This window comes from Vanellus vanellus (assembly GCF_965231255.1).
Source record: "Vanellus vanellus genome assembly, chromosome: 1".
NCBI classification, from domain to species: Eukaryota; Metazoa; Chordata; class Aves; order Charadriiformes; family Charadriidae; genus Vanellus; species Vanellus vanellus.
Window position 1 is genome coordinate 62368832 of NC_138905.1, and position 19280 is coordinate 62388111.

Here is a 19280-nt window from a genome sequence, read left to right on the forward strand (position 1 = left end):
TTCCTTTGAACAGCAGCATAGCACGCCTGGCTCTTGCTTCTTTGTCTGTGGCAGGCAGGCCGAAATCTTATGAGATGACTCGGGACACCTATATTTAGTTTTTTTGCTCTGTTTTGTTGTGGAAGATCAGTTCCAACAGTCTGAGTCGGGCTGGGTGAGTACGGTGTTAATGCTGCAGCCCGACAGTTCTTCCAGGTAAGACTTTCCTGCCTGTTGGTGGAGGGAGGAGAGGCGCGTACCTTCAGAGAGAGGGCAGCTCAGCCATGTCTCCCACTCCTTTTGCTATTCTGGTGGGTTTGTATCTCTTTTTTATCACTCTGCAACTTCAGCTGGTTCTGTGGTGCTTCACTCGCTCTGTTCTGAAGAACCATCTATGGTTACAAACCCAATGATTGCTCTTCTGGCAGGCAAAAGGATTTTTGCATTAGCAATTGTGCTATTGCCATCGTGACTTGCTTTAAAGGTGCCAAGTCTATGCCGAACCTTATGGTGAAAGTCATTGTAAGTGATCCTAATGATCCCTGTCAGCCATAAAATGCACACGTAAAAAACAAACATAAGATGGTGTCTCATGATTACACCTGTGTTTCTCTTTGCCTGATAATTTTGTTTTCCCTGCACAGTATTCTATTATTGATGAAAATGGTGTCTTTTTAAAGTGACTTTATGGGCAACCTTAGTATTTCTTTTCCTCTATTTACTTTGTCTCCTAATTGCTATTACATGTCATTAACGGGGAGGCTAGAATTATTGCACCTGCTGGGCCAAATAGCTGAGATTTTTCTTCCATTTCTCATTGATCACCTTGTTCAAATTAGTTCTCAGCATGCTTGACAGGTATAGAAATCTTCCGTCTTGCTTGTGCTTTGCTTTCATTAGGCAAATTTATTTATTATTTCCAGGGTAATGCTTACAGTGAACCGAATTGCAACTTTGAGCAGGTGTGACTGTATATACTAAATCAGTTCCTGGGCACAGACAGTTTGGAGACCCCGTGTCAGCTCCCACCGTTTGTCTTGGAGACGCATCTCTCCTACCATTTAGCATGAGAGACAACCTGAGCAAGGTGTTATCCTGCCCGACAATCAGTCCCTTCCACTTTCAATGGGTTCAGTGCAAATCCCCTAAGGATGAGGCTGTAGTTTTCCTTGGGATAGGGTCTCACCCCAGTCTGCCCCTGTGAGAAATAAGAGGAAGTAAAAATAACAGTGTAGGCTATCTGTGTTTTCTAAATGTTCTCTAGCTGCTGAGGACTCTTCCTTCTTAACTTGGGTGTCAAATGTTTTTATCAGGAGAATTCTTTGCTCCACACACGTGGTTGGCTTGCCTTTCATCTCTAGCATACTTCATGCCCAACCAAGATTTCAGCTACTATAAAGCACTGTATGGAATTTGCATGCAGAGGTGGCTGTGTAAATGCCAACTCCTTTAGAGTCTGTATTTGAGTTAAGGAAGGGGTTTGGGGATATAAATACAGGTGGTCGGCACTGACTTTGTCCAAGGGACCTGCCCCCTGGCTCACCAGGTGGCTGGTGCGTGGGCCTTGGCAGATCTGTGCTAAGATTTTTGCTGAACTTCCTTCTATTTTTCATGGCAATTTGAAGACTTAAAGAGCGTATTCCTACAGACCTCCACGTTGGTATCTGGCCTGTTATTTTGGGCGCAGAGATCACCCCCAATGCTCCTGGACTTGCGCTCAGCAGAGGGGTGCTTTTGGGGGAGCAGCTGCGGCAATTTCGAACGTGCAAGTCGGGTCCCTGCTCTGAATCCTCCGCCAGACACGTCCCTCTCTTTTGGTTTATACCGTAGGGAGTTTAGGAAGCCGACCCTCCTTGTTTAGGCGGCTAAATATGCGCCCTGCGGCTTAACTTCCCGAGGTTTCTGTCACAGACGGACCCCTGCCACGTGCACGTTGTGGGGTCCCAGCAGCGGCGGCGTGGCTTCCCGCTGCCTCCCGAGGGTGCCCTGCTGCCTGCGGTGCCGGCACTGCCTCTGCCTGCCGCGCTGCCTGCCCCTCCAGGCCAAGGGGCTTTTCCTTCCCCCCACCTCCCACCCCAGTATCTTCCAGCCCGCTGAAGACGGTGAGCATGCGTTCAGCTCCTTCCTTCAGATGACATCCTCTACGTTGTACAATGAGAAGTTATGAGGGCGCAGAGCTCGCTTGGCACATCCTGTCAGTGACGCGGTACCCAGAAAAGCACCAGCTTTTGTGATGGAATATTACCATTTTGTCAGGGGGCTCCAACACTTAAAAGTTAACCGGGCTGATTTCAGCAGGGGTGGAGGGCTTTGGGCATCCCTATGGCCCCAAGAGCAGATCCTGCAGTGACGGGATCAATGTCGTTTTAATATGGCTTTTGTGTCTTCATAAAAAAACGAAAAAAAAGTAACTTCTGGTGTCAGTTGCATGAGAGTTGATGTTTAACTTTTTGGCCTTTAAGAAATTATAGTTTGACATTAAGTTTAACTTTCCTGGCTAATGAAATTACCATGATGGAACAGCCCAAGTAAATAATAAATACAATAACTCTTCTTTGCCTGTTGTGTGCTTTTTCTATTCATAATTTTTAGGACCATAGATATTAGATACACTTACGTAAGACTTAACGAACAGTAATTATCTTTTGGCTAAAGAAAAAGCCCAAACGAATGCTAAGCTGCATTATCGCTTGGCTTCTGACATGAGCTGATAATCAGATTTTCTTGCTTAAATCCATGGTGCTTGAACAATGCTACCCACTGTCTGTCGTTCCCGATATTACCCTTAATTAGAAAGAACAGAAACACAAATCTGAATTATTTCAAAATCTGGTTTCCATGGTCAGTGGTTGGAAGGGCTTAACTTTATTACAAATAAACCTGGCTTTATTTACTAATGAAATCTGAAATGCTAGGCCTGTAATAGTAGATAGTCTAATAGTGCGGTGTTTACATGCTGAAAAATCTTGTGTGGGCAAAGTATTTTGTAATAAATCGTTAAGTAATTGAATTATGATTCTTTTATCCAATTAATAAAGCAGAAAAGGACACCCATAGGAAGCCCTATTCCATAGTTTAGGGCAAGCAATGAGACATTGTTCTCTAGCCTTGCTCTTTGTGTGTAATTTTTTTTTTTAAGAGGCATTTGGCGAGTGCCTGTTTCTGTCTTTCCAGACTTTTGAGATTTTGATTTGTCTTTTTTCCTAATCCTTTGTATTTACTGGCTCCTTGTTTCTGAACCCTTGACACAGTAAAAACTTTTTTATTTTTTATCTGTATAGCTGGGGAAATCATTGTGTTTTGTTCTTTTTATTTGTTTAGAGGATTTGAAGCCGCTTTTTCACCACTACATACAATCTTTTAATTTTGCAGCGATAAGTTTTATTCTCTATAAAACACCAGAAAGGTTATTTTGTGCTACCTGATCTCTCTTACTCCCCTCTGATATCATTGCAAATCTGCTTCCATAGTTACTGTTGTGGTAAAATGTAATGTTAGCAAAATGTAACTTTAAATCTACCACAAAACCAAGAGAGTAAGAGTACATAAATAATTTATTCAGTGCGTGCTTTTTGTTCCACAGCACATATATATATGTAGCACTTGCTAATGTACCAGCGTAGATACAAACCTAATATCAATAGCTGGAGCTTTGTGCAGCATTTTCAAGCCATCTTCTTTTTCTAGTAAAATACTGTACATCTTAAATAGATGTTTTGTGCATAACAAATAGTTATTTAAGAGAAAAGCCAGGAAGAAAACCGCAGTGTTCTTGGCAAGCCAACAATTGAAAAGTACAGGTGCTAGGAGTGGGTATAGGCCTAAAGTAAATAGTTATGTTGTGGTTTTTTTTTTTGTTTTTTTTTTTTAAATCAAAAGAAGGTACCTTTCATTCTGAGAAATTTATTTCTTTTAAATATTTGCAATCCACAACCGATAGCACATAACGCCACTTTTCTTTCTTCCTTGACAAAGGGAATAGCTTGTGGTAACAAGCAGATGCTTGAGTGGGCTGTGTGGCATGAGGTGTACCATCAGCCAAGAAAATCAATATTTACTGTTCTAGTATCTTTGTGGTGTGGGAGTTTGCCTTGTTTAAAAAGAGGATTGTGTATAATATATAAGGCCTTGCTTTTAGTTAATCAAAAGAGGGGTATTATTGAAAAGGGCACGTTCTCTACAATGAGTCACACTTAACCCTTCGTGTCCTGCAGTCCTGCTCTGTTCGTTTGTTATGCAAAAAGAAATCAAACCAAAATCAGCTGAATGATTAGGTGTGAGAGGTGTTTGCAGTCATTCTCTTCTTTAAAAGTATTTGTTGTGACATAATAAATATGCTTAATAACAACAGCAAAAATGGTACTTGTTTGCCAGCAGGGAAGGTGAGTCCCCAGCCACCATCGGAGACCCCCAGAGCGCCGCCTCCTCACGGTTTGCGAGAGCGCAGTTCTCCTGGCGGTGATTGCAGCGAGGGCCAGCGGAGGATGCATCAAACCCACGGTACGGAGAAGTGCTGACATAGAGGTCTATGCAGTACTTGGGGAAATAAACTTTTGCCCTCAAGGAAACATTTGTAATGAATAGTACAATTAAGAAATCTCAGAAACAATTTCCCAGTAATAATGGTTTACTTTTCGAGATTACGTTTTACTGGAAAGACTCAGATCTCTGTTTTGCATTGATTTCCCCCCCCCCCACACCCGCCTTCACTCTACCTTATGAAAAGAGAGTTTAATCCATTGTGATAAATTCTCCTGCTACCTTTTCCTGCACTGAGCCTTTCATCTGTAATTTTTTAATTCATAGTGGGGGAGTATAAACAAGGAAAACAGATGTTAGAGATGGCTATAGGGAAGCTATGAAGTTTGTGGGCCAATTTGGTGAAACAGAAAGGTACTTACGCATGGAATGGAAATTATTGTTCATTTCACTATTCAGCTTTGCTCTTCTCTTTCCTCTTCCATGGTTTATTAGGCAGATGCTGTTTACGATGCCACATTTTAACTTCTGTTTATGGGTTTCGGTTATGCAGGGGCATAAACCTCTACTTTGTAAAACTCTCTATGCTGTGGAAGGCTCTCAAATGTGCCAGAAACTATGAGCTCTTCTTATAGCTTAATGATGAAATGGAGTGGCCGAGAGTAGTAAGAGTTCCTAAGTCAACCCTTTTAGTGCTTTTCACTGTGTTCTCCTTTTTGTCGTCTTTGCCAGGATTGCAGGATTTGGGAATCCAGAAGGGAAGAGGGAGTCTGTGTGCAACTAAAGGGTGGAAATGTTTTTGAACGCATTATGCCCAGAGACCGAGAGCCTGCAGAGAAGGGTGCTAAAGGAGCGCGTTCAGTCTCCCGGGAGCTGAGGAGCTGCAGGACCCCCAGTCCTGAGCCCGGCTCAAAGACCAGGGCTTGGCCTTGGGGGCTGGTGGAGGGGCATCTCCCACTGAGCTACTTCTTCTCAGTGACTCCCTGTGAGCCTCACCCCCTGCTGCTGCCAAAATCTCCTCCCTTAGCTTTACATGGGGTTCACTGGCTTATCCAGGAGATTGGGGTTAAGTGCCCAAGGTGAATACTGCAGAGCTGCCACGCATAATATAGGCAAGAAAGTTATTTCAGTCATTGATGCCTCTCTTGACAGCCAGTAGATTGAGCAGCACAGAGGGATGTGAGGAGAGGTTGAAGGCCAGGCTGGCAGGCATGGGGGACTGGCTGAGGTCACAAATGCTCACCCAGGTCCTGAAGCTGTGGTGGGAAGGACTCGGTGAGACCTGTGGCAGACACAGGAGGGCTGACATGCCAACTTGAATGCACAGTAACTGTGCATCTGACAAACATTAGTTCTGCGTAAAACCAAAACAGATTCTCCAGTAGTCATCATGCTGTGATGTTTAATTGGTCTCTGTGTAGCTCCTGGGAGTCTGCAGGCCTTATCTTGCCCAGCTTCTGCTGCTTAGCCTTTAAAAGCCCACCTTAAAAAACAAAAATGAAGTTGTTTGAAAATGAACATGAGAAAACAAGAAGTGAAGATGAATGGATAAACCTGTCTAAATTTCAAACTGTATCAAAGCCATATGTAAATCCCTGCCTTCTCTTTCTAAACCCTTCATCTTCATATGCCTGGATTTAAAAAAAAGATGGATTATGCTGGAAAATACTCCCTACACCTTCCAGTGCTGTTGCTCTGGGGTAGCAGGTTAGTATCTCATCCAATGTGCACAGAGATGGGTTGAATCTCACTCGTGTTTCACTTTGCACAGTGGTCACAGAGGAGGAGCCTTTGCTGCCTGGCACCAGACTTGCGGCACCTTTGAGGGTGTTGTGTGGTCCTAGGCTCAGCACCAAGCTCCAAGGCCTTCCAGCTAAATAGTGGAGTCAAACCTAGACCGGAAGGGGGGAGGGAGGGATTCCCCTTCTCAGAAGAATACATGTGAAAATCCAGGCAATAAATTTGTGTTCTCAGTCAAGGGAGGCTTAAGGTGTTGGAGTTGTCAGTGTTGTAATTGTGAAGCTTTGCTGTTTGACTGTTTTTAAGAAGAAAATAGAATATCAAAGAGAATTTTAGATATGTGCTGGTAGTGTGGGCACGCAAACACATATTGTACACAAAAATGTTCAGCATTTAGTGTCTGATAGGACTCAAAGTGGAGAGGAGTTATTTGCTATAACTATGGTTGTACAATAAAATTATTCTTGCATTGCATGCGGGAGCATCATCTTGTGACATAGACATACAGTAGAATCAGACCACATGTCCTCTTTATGGTAAATTTTTAATTTTCAACAATTGTAAATGGGTAAAAAGTACCATATGGCAACGAGTTCCTCTTTCTTGCTTATTATTAGCAGCATAAAGGCATCATGTGTTGCTTATTGCATTACTTCCTTGCTGCCCTTGTCTTTTTCAACAATGATGGTTGTAATTTGCCTGAACACACCAGTACTTTTTTTCATGCTAAGAAGAACTATTTCAATTATCTGGCTTAATCTTCCTCATAGTCCAGAACAGGTCACCTGGTGGATGGCAGTAGCATTGAAGCAGAGCAGTCCAATCTCCATTTAAAGAGTTCTCAAAAGTGAGGAGGCTGCTGTGTTTCCCCCAGGCCAACTGTCCCAACAGCTATGTCATCCTCAGCACCTTATACTTTTCTACATCCACCTTCTCACATTTGGATAATACTGTGCATCTATTGATCTCTTCAGGATAGTCATCTTCAAGATAATTTTTACAAGTAGGAATTCTGTGGCCTTTCTCTCCTACCACGTTGCAGTCCATAGGTGAAGAAAGCTTTCATTGTGGTTTCTCTTTTCTGTGTTTCTGTACGACTCTGACACAAAATTCCACTTTTTTCAAGATGAACTGGAAGTGCAGCAGCAACATGTCATACTGATTTCCATGAATACCATGTTCTGTGTCTTGGAAAGAGCCATGACGACACCTCGGCATGCAGAACCTACTTAAGAATATTGCCTTGAGTTGTTAGGACTCAGCAGGAGGGACTGTGTAACCTTTTAGCTTACCCCTGAAAAGCAGAAGGTCCAGTTTGTTCCTTCCCAGTAGTCTAGGGTCAAATGTTTGCTCAGTGGGGAGCAAGACATTTTCTGTATAGTCTCCAGCTTCAAAGGAGAATTGGTGTGAGGCCAAATGCCAAGTGCTTTGGAAATATCTCCTAATAGACTAAGGGCTACAGTTTATCTCAAATTATTGCTAAGAGAGGGCAGAGATTCATCATGGGGAGTCTTGATAAGAAGCTCAGATTTAGGAACTGCCCCAAATCCTTAGCAATAGGTGTTTGGAAAGATATGCTGAAAACAGGAGGGGAATTTCTCCGTTTAGAAAGTCTGCTGTTTCCTTAAGATAAACTTGGATTTTTATGTCTTCTAGGCCGAAATGTGAGAACTTTCTGAAGTGTATTTTGAAAGTGACAGAGCAAGTGTGACCTAGGCATATAGTTTCCAGCAATTTATGGGGCAAAATCGAAATCTGCTCTTCGCGTTAGGTTGCAAGACAGTTTAGCATTAATTCATAATGTATTTAAGTTTCTCAGATTGCATCTACGTATAGATTCAAAGTTGAATGTCTGGCACAAAACTGTTATAAACAGTTATGAAAAAGAGTTGATTTGTGGGCATCAAAAAGAATATCGGGAAAATAGACAAGTTGGAGCATTCTGTGTTTTTCAAATTTTTACATGAACTAACTTCAACCTATGCAAATGTGTAAATAAGTTGTAGTTCCTAGAATAAGAAGGAAAATATTTTATCGATATATTGATTATTGGATATTGCAGCTGCAATTTTTAATCTTTATTCGTTATTATAAAGTATGGACATCCTACTCAAAGTTGCACGCTATTATCACTGGTTGAAGGTGACAAGGACATACTGCCAAATTTTAACTATTTAGGTTTAATTTTTCCATATTCACTATCAGCCTCAGGCAGAGTCTTTTTAACAGTTTCAGATGCAACAATCATGCTGCTTCTGAGAACAGCGTGAAGGAAAACAGCTTTACGTTGCTAATGTGGAAAGATTTAGACTGTTTCTTTGAGAAACACCGGTGCTCCTTGGGAGCAGGGACTAGATCTCAAGATTTATGCCTCTATCCAGGATTTGCCTTTTGCCAGAGCCCTGAACTTTGTCAAGTGTACGATTATTAAAAAACAACAAAAAAAAAGTCTTCTGTGCTTAGAGAATGATTAAGCAGCTAAACTCTTGGAAAAAGTTCACAGACCCTGAGAGCTCCCTCCCTTGCATCCCTCTGAACCTCCCTCCCTGGGGCTGTCTGCCCCGGGGAAAACTGCGGTGGTGGTGAGCTGGCAGTCCAGGGACTGGGGATGTGTTCGAGTAGCCTCTAATTACAGCTGTGAAGCCCAGAGGAAGCTGACTGTGCCGCACAACTACAGAGGACACGTAGGAAGTTACAGAGCTTTGGATCAGTTGCTGCTCCTCTCCACTAGCTGAGACCTGGTCGCTCCCTGTCCGAGTTGCCTTCCTCCCTTTCACCGCAAATCACCCAAAGGCACAGCGTTTCTTGTGGTCATGTGGACATTTATTTACATTTGTATTATTTACTGCTGAATTAACAGGATTGCTTCTCTTGGTTTGAGCTGGCCCAGTTAGCCTTTGTATTTGATAATGTGTTTCTTTTCCTTGCTCTGAGCACTGGAAGGATGAAAGTGAACCAATTCCCCAAGAAAAAGTTCACCTTGATTAAAACCAACAAGATTATGGAGTAGTAGGGAGAAGTTAGATCTAAGGGGTAGGACAGAAGCAAATCACAAGAGAAAGAAGAGGGTATAAGGAAACCTGTGGGTAAAATTCAGAAATAGAGGTAGAGACTGCTGATGCTTTTGAGTGTGGCAAGGCAAAATTTAGACACTGCATAGGAAATGAGCTGCTACAGTACTGGGTGGAGTTTATAAACTCTTGTACGCTTCTGCTTAGATGCTTAGCAAATAAGCGGTCCTCTGAATGTGAGTGGGATGGCTCACTGGAAGTCAGATCCTGACTTTTTTATCAGTTAGGCTGAGAGGTTGTCCTCTGGCTTTTAAATCTGGTTTAGTTATAGGGAAACTTGCTGTTGCAGTCACTCTCAGTTCAAACAGGGGGAAATTCAGGCTACGTACAGCAAAGCATTTGAGCACATAAAAAGTTAAACGCAAGGCAGGGTTTGTCTTTAACACTAAGCATAGACTTAAGTATTTTGTCAGGTCCCATGTACGGTGCCTGAATCCTTTGCTTTGCCAGAAAGAAGGCTACTGAATTATGTTGTGGTTCTTTTCCTCCCGTCCAACATAAATTTTGAATGTAGCCAGTGTTTCTAATTATTGTCTGGTTACTTTACGCAGGTATGTGCCTGATTTATAGAAAGCTCGCTCAGCAGCGCGACTGTCATTCAGGATTTGGCAGAAACAGCCTTCTATTCTTTGGTAGTGGTTTGGGTTTTGGAGGGCAGGCTGTAGACACAAACAAGAGACGTAGCCCTCAGAAACATTCACGCAGCATCCTTCAGGAAGGGAGGGGAGGTTATCCAAGTCCCCATGCTGCTGTACTCATATAAATGCTCCCTCTTTTGTTGCTGCTGGACTCCAAAGAATAAAACCAAAACACAAAGCAGAGGCGGCACCACTGAGCGAATGCCACAGTGTTCCCTTAATCCATGTGGATCAAAAACACGAACGTTTTGATTCTGTAAAGAATCTTCCTCAGCATGCTGGATTAATCACATGGATTAATAAAACACTGTTGCACTCACTCAGTGGTGCCTCCTCTGCTTTGTATTTTCTTTTATTATTCTTTGGAGCCCTGCGGGAACAAAAGATGGAGCGTTTATAGGAGTACCATGGGCACTGGGATTTCTATAAACCTCTCCCTCTATAAGGTATGCTTCTTGAATTTTTTCCCTATGGATCACGCACTGCAGATTTGTCTGTGGACTAAGCCCTGTGTTCCTGTCTGCCTGAAATACGCGGAGTTTAAAACCCGTGCTTTTTTTCTTGTGTTGTGTTTCTATGTAGTTCTGCAGAGAGTGCGGCAGGCAGCACATATGGAATGCTCCCATTTAGCTGCTTTTGCAGAGCAAACACTTTTGTGTATCATTTCCGTCACTGGCTGGAGAGCGGAGCTGGTGGGCAGGGGCCGACTTCAGAGAAACCCTTAACTCTAACAACTTTCATACGCAGGAGTGAGTCAGGAGGTACAGACTCGCACTTTTCATTAATATATGCTCACACATGAAAATACATGCTAATGTTAGCCTCTGTGAAGCCACGTGATGAGCTGCCAGTGTCCGGCACCTGACAGTTCAACTCCCTCTCTGTCCGCTGATTCCACTTCTCTGTATTTTTTTCCAACATCTGCTTTCCAAGAAGCGTCCTTTTCTGCCTCATAAATGTGAGGCTGACCCCTTCCGCTGCTGTAGGCCCCCGCTTCTTGTCATCATTGCAGAACTTGGATGAGTAGTAATCAATCTTATGTTATCGGTAGGTTAAAGGTCTGAAATCTGAGGGTTTAGCAGAGCTAAAATTGAAGCTTTAAACCTTGCAAACAGGACATATTAGGGTCCCTGGATAACCCTAATGGAGTTAATTTCAAAGATGAAAAATCACTTCTTTTTCATGAGTGGAATGTACTTGGAGTTTTTTTGATGCGTTTATGTTTATCACTCATAGGGTTGGGTAGACAGTAATAAAAAGAGAGTCCTAATCAAAAATAACTTGAAGGCTTTCTGAAATATTCTGCTCATGACTTTGCTTACCCAGGTTTTATATACATACAAGAAGACCCTGTAAGTGTTCCTGTGTTTATTGTTTATCCATGGTAATTAGAGATTATAACCTTTATCTGTTAGTTCAGTGTCACAGCTGTTCCACCTTTCAGGACACCTGGGTTGCATTGAACCTAACAAATTTACTGTGTCATGGACCGTTATAGTAACTTAGGATACATATGAACTGATATCCTCTATTCTAGGGCCTTCTGGACACTAAGTTATCTACGCTATGGATGAAAATCTGTTATAAATGATGTAGGTGCCATAACAAATCAGTCCAGCATAGTAATTTTCTCAAACAGTGAGTTTATGTATCTTTATGGAGATGGACATTTTCTCACCATGGGCACGGAAATGCCTTTCTCATTGTATTCCTCATTGTTTATCAGGCTTCCTAAATTCTTTCTGTTCCTACCTTCCTACCCTCACCTCCGTCCTGGCACACTACTGCATCATCCCGTTTACGCACACATCGCTACAGTGCTGAGGATGACCGTCATATTGCACCCACCGCTTACAGAGTGCTTCAGGGTTCAGCCCCACCGATTTCAGTCCTCCAGTGTCCCCTGACCTTGATGGGATACAGTCCTTCAGACTCCTTTTCTCTCTGTGCATCCATTTACTTTTGCTAAGACCGACTTTCCTCCCCTCTGCCAGAGACTGGTACCTGATTGACTGTAGCATGACACCACCAGTGACCTGACTTTTTCTTTTCAAATGCTGCTCTGAAAATGAATCTCTTTTAGGCTGATAAGGCCAATTTCAAGCAGCAGGACGTCCTGCAGTGAGCTCCTCCTTTACTTTCATAGTGTATCTGCTTTGACTATGATTCCCTTTTTTATAGCCTGCTTTATTCTTTGAGTTTTAGAAATTCTCCTGTGAATCATGTTGCACAATTGATTCATACTACACAATATCAATTTTTCTACCGTGTATTGCAGAAATGTAGCACTTTTGTTCTGTGGTTTTATTGTGCTGAGCACATTCTGCTGTCATGTTAAAATATTGTTTGGGACTATTATCTATCGGTGATAAGTGATTCCAGGGTCGTGCAGCACAGTTTTCCATAGACATTCTGAAAGCAAAAAGGGTAACAACATGGGAAGGATCGGTCAATAAACAGAACTTTAAACGTTTGGGGTATAAGCACTTTCACTCTGTGGTAAGTGCCATTCATTAACAATGAATGTAGAAACATTTTCCCCTACAGACTGGTGTCATGTAAGTATCCACTATAAAGCTTCTTACGTCTTCCTTTCATTTCTTAGGTGCTGACCAAAGTCCTGTGGTGAAAGGAGAAATGATGTCCCTGATAATATGGTAAGACTGCTGACATACGCGATACATTGCAAGGGAATCACGTATCATATCTGAATATGTGTTACTCCTAATGCCAACATGAGCAATAACTGTAGAGTTGCCTAAAGTGGGAGCAATGACAGCTAGGTACTTGCAAACACCTATTCATTTTCCTGTAATGTTTCCTTGTTCAAAGGTATTTCTCATCTACCATGGTGAAAGAAAACACTTCCTTCCCCCAAGTATTTGCATAATAAACAAAACGTGTATATTCTTTTCCATTGCTAGATGAGAAGGGTTAGAAATCATACATTTTGAGCTTACTAAGGCTTTAGAGAGCACCTGATGTGACACTCTCCTAAGCAACTAGAGAATTATAGTCTAGGTTTCTCTAGAATAGACTGGGTGCAAAACTGACTACATAGATCTTCAGCCAGGTGAACAGCTGCAATTTGCAGCGGTGGAGATGATGACTTAAGAAATGGGGCGTACCCTGGCAGACACAGGGCAGAGTCTGTCTGTTCTACTCGGCCCTGGTTGCTGGCTTTTTTTGTAGCAGACTGCAGGAAAGATGTAGTACCGATTCTGGAGCAGAAGCGATGATAAGAGTTTTGGCAAATCAGGGAAGAGTCTTCAAGAATATGAAAGGCTGTTGCAGAGAAGAAGGGAGTAATTTTTTTCTCCCTGTCCATGACTGATAGGGCAAGACATAGTACTTTTAGATGACAACCTCAGAATTTAGTTTGCAATTTTTTTTTAAATTTTTTTTTTAATGGGAAGGATATATACTTTGAGTGCTCATCATTTTTCAGCTGTGACGAATCTGTAAAAGCTAATCCTACCTTGGAGCCGGGGATGCAATAAATGACATCTGACCTCCTGTGATCCTGTACAGATGCATTTAGAAGTGTTTCTCTTGATACTGTCGTCATGTTTCCCACCACTAACGGAGTAGACATTCCACCTCTCGTCAGGCAAAGCCTCATTAACCCAAGGTTTAATGTTTTGGAGAACTAGGGCTTCTTTTAAGACCCAGGGTCTAAATAAAGTTATTTTCTTAACTGGCTGCCTTGGGTTAGGTTCTAAATCCATATTTCAGCATCTGACTAGAGACAGGTTTCAAAACTGCTGAGCGTTTACCAGTTAGTATTTAGTTTGTATAAAGAAGCCATAAAGGAGTACCTGTCTCTGCATAGTGACCCTACTGGGCCACTTTGTCCTTCATCATTGGATGAGTCCTGAAATTACAGAAAGGTAGCAATGATGCTTGCAATGTAAAGCAAAATTTGGGTGTCTGGTTAGGGATGGATTAAAGCTATTGAAGATTGGGATACTGGGAAATAAAAAAAAAAAGGAGGAAGAGAGAGGGGAGTGAAGAACCTTAATCTAAGTCACAAGTAAGTTGAGTGTTCCTTTAATAAAGGAGAGGCCTCACACCCTCCGTAATACATGTCAAAGAGTGAACAATTGACCATACTGTAAATGACCTCTCTTACTGGAGCAGTGATTGTATTCGATGCAATAGCAAGTACTGGAGAAGCTAATTGCTGGAGCCAGGAAGGAAAGGGAAGAGCACGATTTTGCTGGGACTTTGTTCTGAGACAATGTGTGTTAGAGGAGTAAGGAACCCATCCTCTTCAAGGGATGTAGCAAGATCAAACTGGCAATAAATAGAACTGGCCAATAATGCCAGTTCTGGTTACTGAGAATTGCAGCCACTGTCCTTCTGCTCAGCTTTCGAGACTGTCTTTGTGCATTTAACTTTTGTGTGCATCTTCCAGTGTCAGTCAGCAAGCAGGTTTTTGTATTTCTGAGAGTCAACCCAACGTTGTTTAGGATGAGGAATATGACAAAAACCTAATGCAGTATGGTTTTCCTCCATTGCAAGTCATAACAATAGTACTTAAGTTATTTTATTGAGGAATTAAGCAAACACAGCAGTTAGACATCTTGTAGAAATCTTGAAAATAACATTAAGAGGTTATTTTATATGAAGAGCATGAAACACTGTCAGTATGATCAAAACAATAACCCTATGCAATTTTTCAAGAGTTGTTCAGAGCAGATGTGCAAGGATCCTGTAAGCAGCTTCAGTGATTCATGTGGACCTGAGCAATATCACCATGTGTTGATGGTGACAACAAGGAGTTTTTTGAGGCCCTGATTAAGGAATTCTTAAGTGCTTTTAAGGCCGTGTTTAGTTGTATTCTTTTTCAGGAGAGTACATGAATGGGATTTAATCCTATGCTCAAGCACTTTTTCTGAAAGTGGTTGTCTTCTGGAATCAACTTTCATTTCCATTTGTGGTCTAGTGACAGCCCCCACCTGGATTTGAAATGAGGTCATTGGGCCTGAAAGGTGGGGGTAAAGGTATCTAAGTAGCTTTCATGGAGACTTACACTGTTGCCTATAGCTACTTTCATCTTAAATAAGGAAGTGTGGCATGTTTGTATTCACAAATCCCGTTGTGCAACGCTCTGTCTCAATTGGGGCTGTCTATGTCTCCATATTAATTCTGAGGGCAGCTGCAATTTCCTCCATTTCATGCAAATTAGCTTCATCCTTAAAGCTCCTGGCAGGTCGCCAGCATAGCCCTCTTTGGCAAAATTTGGATTCATCTGGGCAAAGGTATTAGCTCTTTTCCTTCAAAGACCTTTATTTAGGCAAATATTTCAGGATTTTAAAGACAAATACTTAAGAAAATTTGTATCTTTTAGACAGATGCATTCTTTAACTACTAGAGTAGCCCTGAAGATAGATAAATAAACCAAAAATATTTAAAATAATGCTATACATTCCTGCTGCTTATCTTGAACACTACTATAAATGCCACTGCACCAGTGCCATTAAAATGCATGTCAGGAATTTTCCTTGGCTGCCTTTATGTGGCCTTTTAAGATCATTCAACTACATAATGACTTTTAAAGATATTCTTTTTGAAATGGAAGGACTTTTTTTTTCACAGCCTAGCTGAAAAAGATATTCCACAGATTTTCAATGCAGGTTTTAATGATATCTTAATTCCATCTCTCTGATTTTTGGAAAACAGTTAAACTTTTTAGATGGCACAATGATTTTGTGGTTTTGTGCTTCATACAATTATTCTGAGAATATTTTAAGCTCTTACGTAATTATAAATATTCTAGCTGGTTTGTGTTTTATTCTGGGTATATGCTATTCTTTTTAAAAGTCAGATCTTTTTTTCTGTAAAGATAATAAAGGTACTTAATTCTTCCTTCTTCTATTCTTTTCACAAGGATCATATCCATAGATTTCCGAGGCACATATTATTTAAATTCTAGTTCTACCCGAACAGTGACAATAAAATAGCATGAAAGATTCCAAGTTCATGGTGTCACACTGATTTTGAATTTAATTAGTTAGCAAATAAGATTTCTCTTTTCCCAATATCGCTGCCATTTAGTTTATCGGCCTCTTAGAATCAAGATGTGTTTGTCCTGTATGGGTTATCATCAACAGAAGCAGAAATCCTGCAGGAGAAAAGTGGAGCTGCGGTTCCACTTGTGCAAATGTGTTATTTTTACCTGATAACCTCATGTATACGAACTCTGTAAAACACAACGGAGTTCCACTGGTGTTACCAAAACCACCATCTCAAGACACTGCTTGTCATTGAAATGACTGACTTTTCTCTTTTCTATTACTGTTGTCATGCAAGATGATAAGATCCCAGGCTTTGTAGCATCTAAAGTCTTTTCCAAGGCTAGTATTTAGAAAAAATGGCACTATATTAGAACTATAGTAACTGGAGGCACTTTGCAGCTGACTGTCGCCTTGTTCCTGTAGTTATTGAGCCAGCAATCATAAAAGCTCCCAGTTTTTAGGCCATCTATTGTTGTATGCACTTATATCATATCTGCTGTTATCTCCTCTCTAAGGTAAACCGTGCCAACCATTTCACTTTCTATTTAAGAGCTTTCTTGTGGCCTTCTCTGGGCCTCTACAATGTCATACAGTACCTGGTCAGCCATGGAGAGCCCTCTCCTCACAGAGATGAAGGCACCTGGTCTGCCTTGTGATTTTCCAGGGTAATAAAAAAATTATATAGATATTCATTCTTCAGGAATGGTTTGAAAATTTGAGAGTAATACAGGAAAACACGGTTTATTGTTCAGTAAAATATGGTTAGCTTTTGTAGCTGCTGTAGCAGGTCTCCTGGCCAGATGCCTTAGGAGGATAGATTTTGAGAAACATTTCTATGACTGTGAGCAGATAATACAGTATGTTGTTTTACTTGTGCTGGAAAATTGGCTGTGTCACAAAGTGAAGAGATAAACACACCAGTTTGTTAGGGACACTGAAATACCCACTGTGACCAGTCACAGCCGGTGAATGTGACATCCACAAGGTGATGGATGTTTGTCCTTGAACAATTTAAAAAAATGCTAAAAACTTTCCTTGTAACACTGGGAAACATACTTCTGCCTGAAGAAAGGAAGAATTTGATTTGAAATACTATCTCAACCACAATCAAGGCTGGTGGATCATAGATTCCATGAACTTTCACCTTCTTTCAATCATATTTAAAATAGATATTTACTTACCAAGCAAGCAATTTTACAGGGAATTACATAGTGGCTTGGATACAGACGGTATCAATTTGATCACAGATGATTAGGATTTCATTTAAAAGACAATACAAAAGTTCTCAGAGCTTGGCATACGGAAAGACAACGGTTGACATTTTCTTAATGTATTTTGTGTATGTGAAAATTTTACTAATGTAAACAATTGAATAACTGCCTGAAGCTTTGGCCAAATATGCTGTTATTAGGCATGTCTATTGGCACAGCTCACCTTTATTTTGAACGCTGGTAATTTCCGTCATACAACTCGTGCCCCATCTAATTGCTGGTCAGGGTGGTGTTCCAAGGTATTTTGTTTTTTTAAAGTTTTTTTTTTTTTAACACAGAACATTTCCAGCATCAGGCACAGCAATTTGAAGGCAGTAGCACAGGTAAGCACAGAGGACAGGAATGTCTTAAAGAGCTTTGCCTGCAAGTTTGTGAGTCAGGAAACTGCATCTTGGAGTTACCAACCTTGATCTCAAGCTTGGCCTGGAAACTGGGCCGGAGCTTCATACTGGAGTCCTGGTACTCCACCTCTTGCTGTGTTGAAATAATTCTACTCTGTATTCTTTTGATGTCATTGTTACCTGTTAATCAAAATTAAAATACTGTCCCCAGAAGGTCCAAGTCACTGAACAAGGTCCAAAACACTCAAAAAGGTCCACTGAAAGAAGCTGGCTGCATCTAAAATATGTGAATGTTTGCTACAGCGAGGTGCTACCAAGGAACTTATGGCATCAGTTAAATCACCTTTAAAATTCTATAAACCCCTGCACGTAGTGAAGAAAAGAGAATGAAAACAGTGCTGGAAAGGAAAGAGGCTCCTTAGTCTGTGCAGATGAAATCCACTTTTCCATAGGCACTACCACTATTTGAATTAGGCAGGATGAACTCCCGCTTGTGCTAACAACTCTTATCAATAAGATTTAGTGGAGCTTTCAGCTGTCAGATGATAATTTATCCATTTGACACTCTCACACAAATTAAATGGAACAATCAGTGCCTGGGACTGCACCAAAAGGAACTAAATCTGCAACTGCCCTCTATTCATAGAAACTTAAGAAAAAGCAAAACCATCAGCACTGCCTACGTGTGTTAGCTGCGTCGAGAATTCGGGATAGTCCTGGGGAAAACCTTCCTGCCTAGTTGACAGGCTTAAAGCGTGATAAAGTAACATGTGCAGATACAGATATCAAGACCTACCTGCTAGTCAAATCCAGAAGGCGAGTTCAGACCTGCGCACAGCTAGCCTTTGCGGTCCAGTTGACTTCACCTTGCTCCTGGGTTACTCATATGCCCAAGAAGATGTTTTGGGGAGGGAGGCGGGCACCATCGGTACCATGATCCAGCTGAGCTGTGAGATGCACAGAGGTTGAATGACTTACCTGAGGTTTGGCAGTGACAGGGGCAGGATCTGAGTGGGGATCAGGCTGCACACCTGGGTTTGCCCTGTGCCTTTCACCACTGAATCTATGTGAAGGAAACTGAGGTGTCTTCGCTGCCTGTACTGTCCCCTGTCTTCTGAAGGGTGGCTTTTGCCTAATATGTTATAATTGTGATACATATTAAAATGTGCATTTCTTTACTACACACAAACGTATGTGCCAGAGTTGTAGTTGTTAATTAACAGCAGCAATTGTTAATTACTTACAGCTCTGTTTGTAAATAGTTGCTTTTATTTTAAAATGGCTTTGGGGTGCATTTGAGACTTTATTAATGACGGGCAGTAGCCAGAACAACCTGCTTTCCTGAATGTGATCACCGGTTCAGGATGTCTGCACGATATGGGGATATTTCATCCTATAGAGGAATGTAGGTAAGATCTTTTAATTAGAGGGCTAGGGGGAAAAAAAAATCACTTCAGGGAGCAAAATGTGCTTAGAGGTCTTAGCTGAGCTTTTAAGTCCATGTGGTGGAACCATCAGACATATTTACCATCCTCACTCCTTGGAGGTGAGTGTTTGCTCAGAGGTCTGGGACTGACTCTTCAAGGGGTTTGCACACTGCAGGTATTCAGTATAAATTCATACGCATCAAGCACTCAGACAAAGAGAAGTGTGGAGGAACCTGCGTGCCGGCTCTTTACACAATGCACCTCAATTGCCCGAGAACAGAAGACGTCTGTTTGAGAGCTCTGCATTGCCAAGC

At 41.6% G+C, this 19280-nt stretch overlaps 1 long non-coding RNA gene across 1 annotated transcript in view; it reads left to right on the forward strand.

Moving 5' to 3' along the window:
- The window catches only part of LOC309681840, a 134266-nt gene extending 116749 nt beyond the window's left edge, over positions 1–17517 (forward strand). Inside the window, exons 2-4 of the long non-coding RNA XR_014270074.1 lie at positions 4354–4479; positions 12513–12564; positions 17477–17517. This is a non-coding gene — a long non-coding RNA (uncharacterized lncRNA). The remainder of the gene's footprint in view (positions 1–4353; positions 4480–12512; positions 12565–17476) is intronic.
- The last annotated feature ends 1763 nt before the right edge of the window (positions 17518–19280 follow it).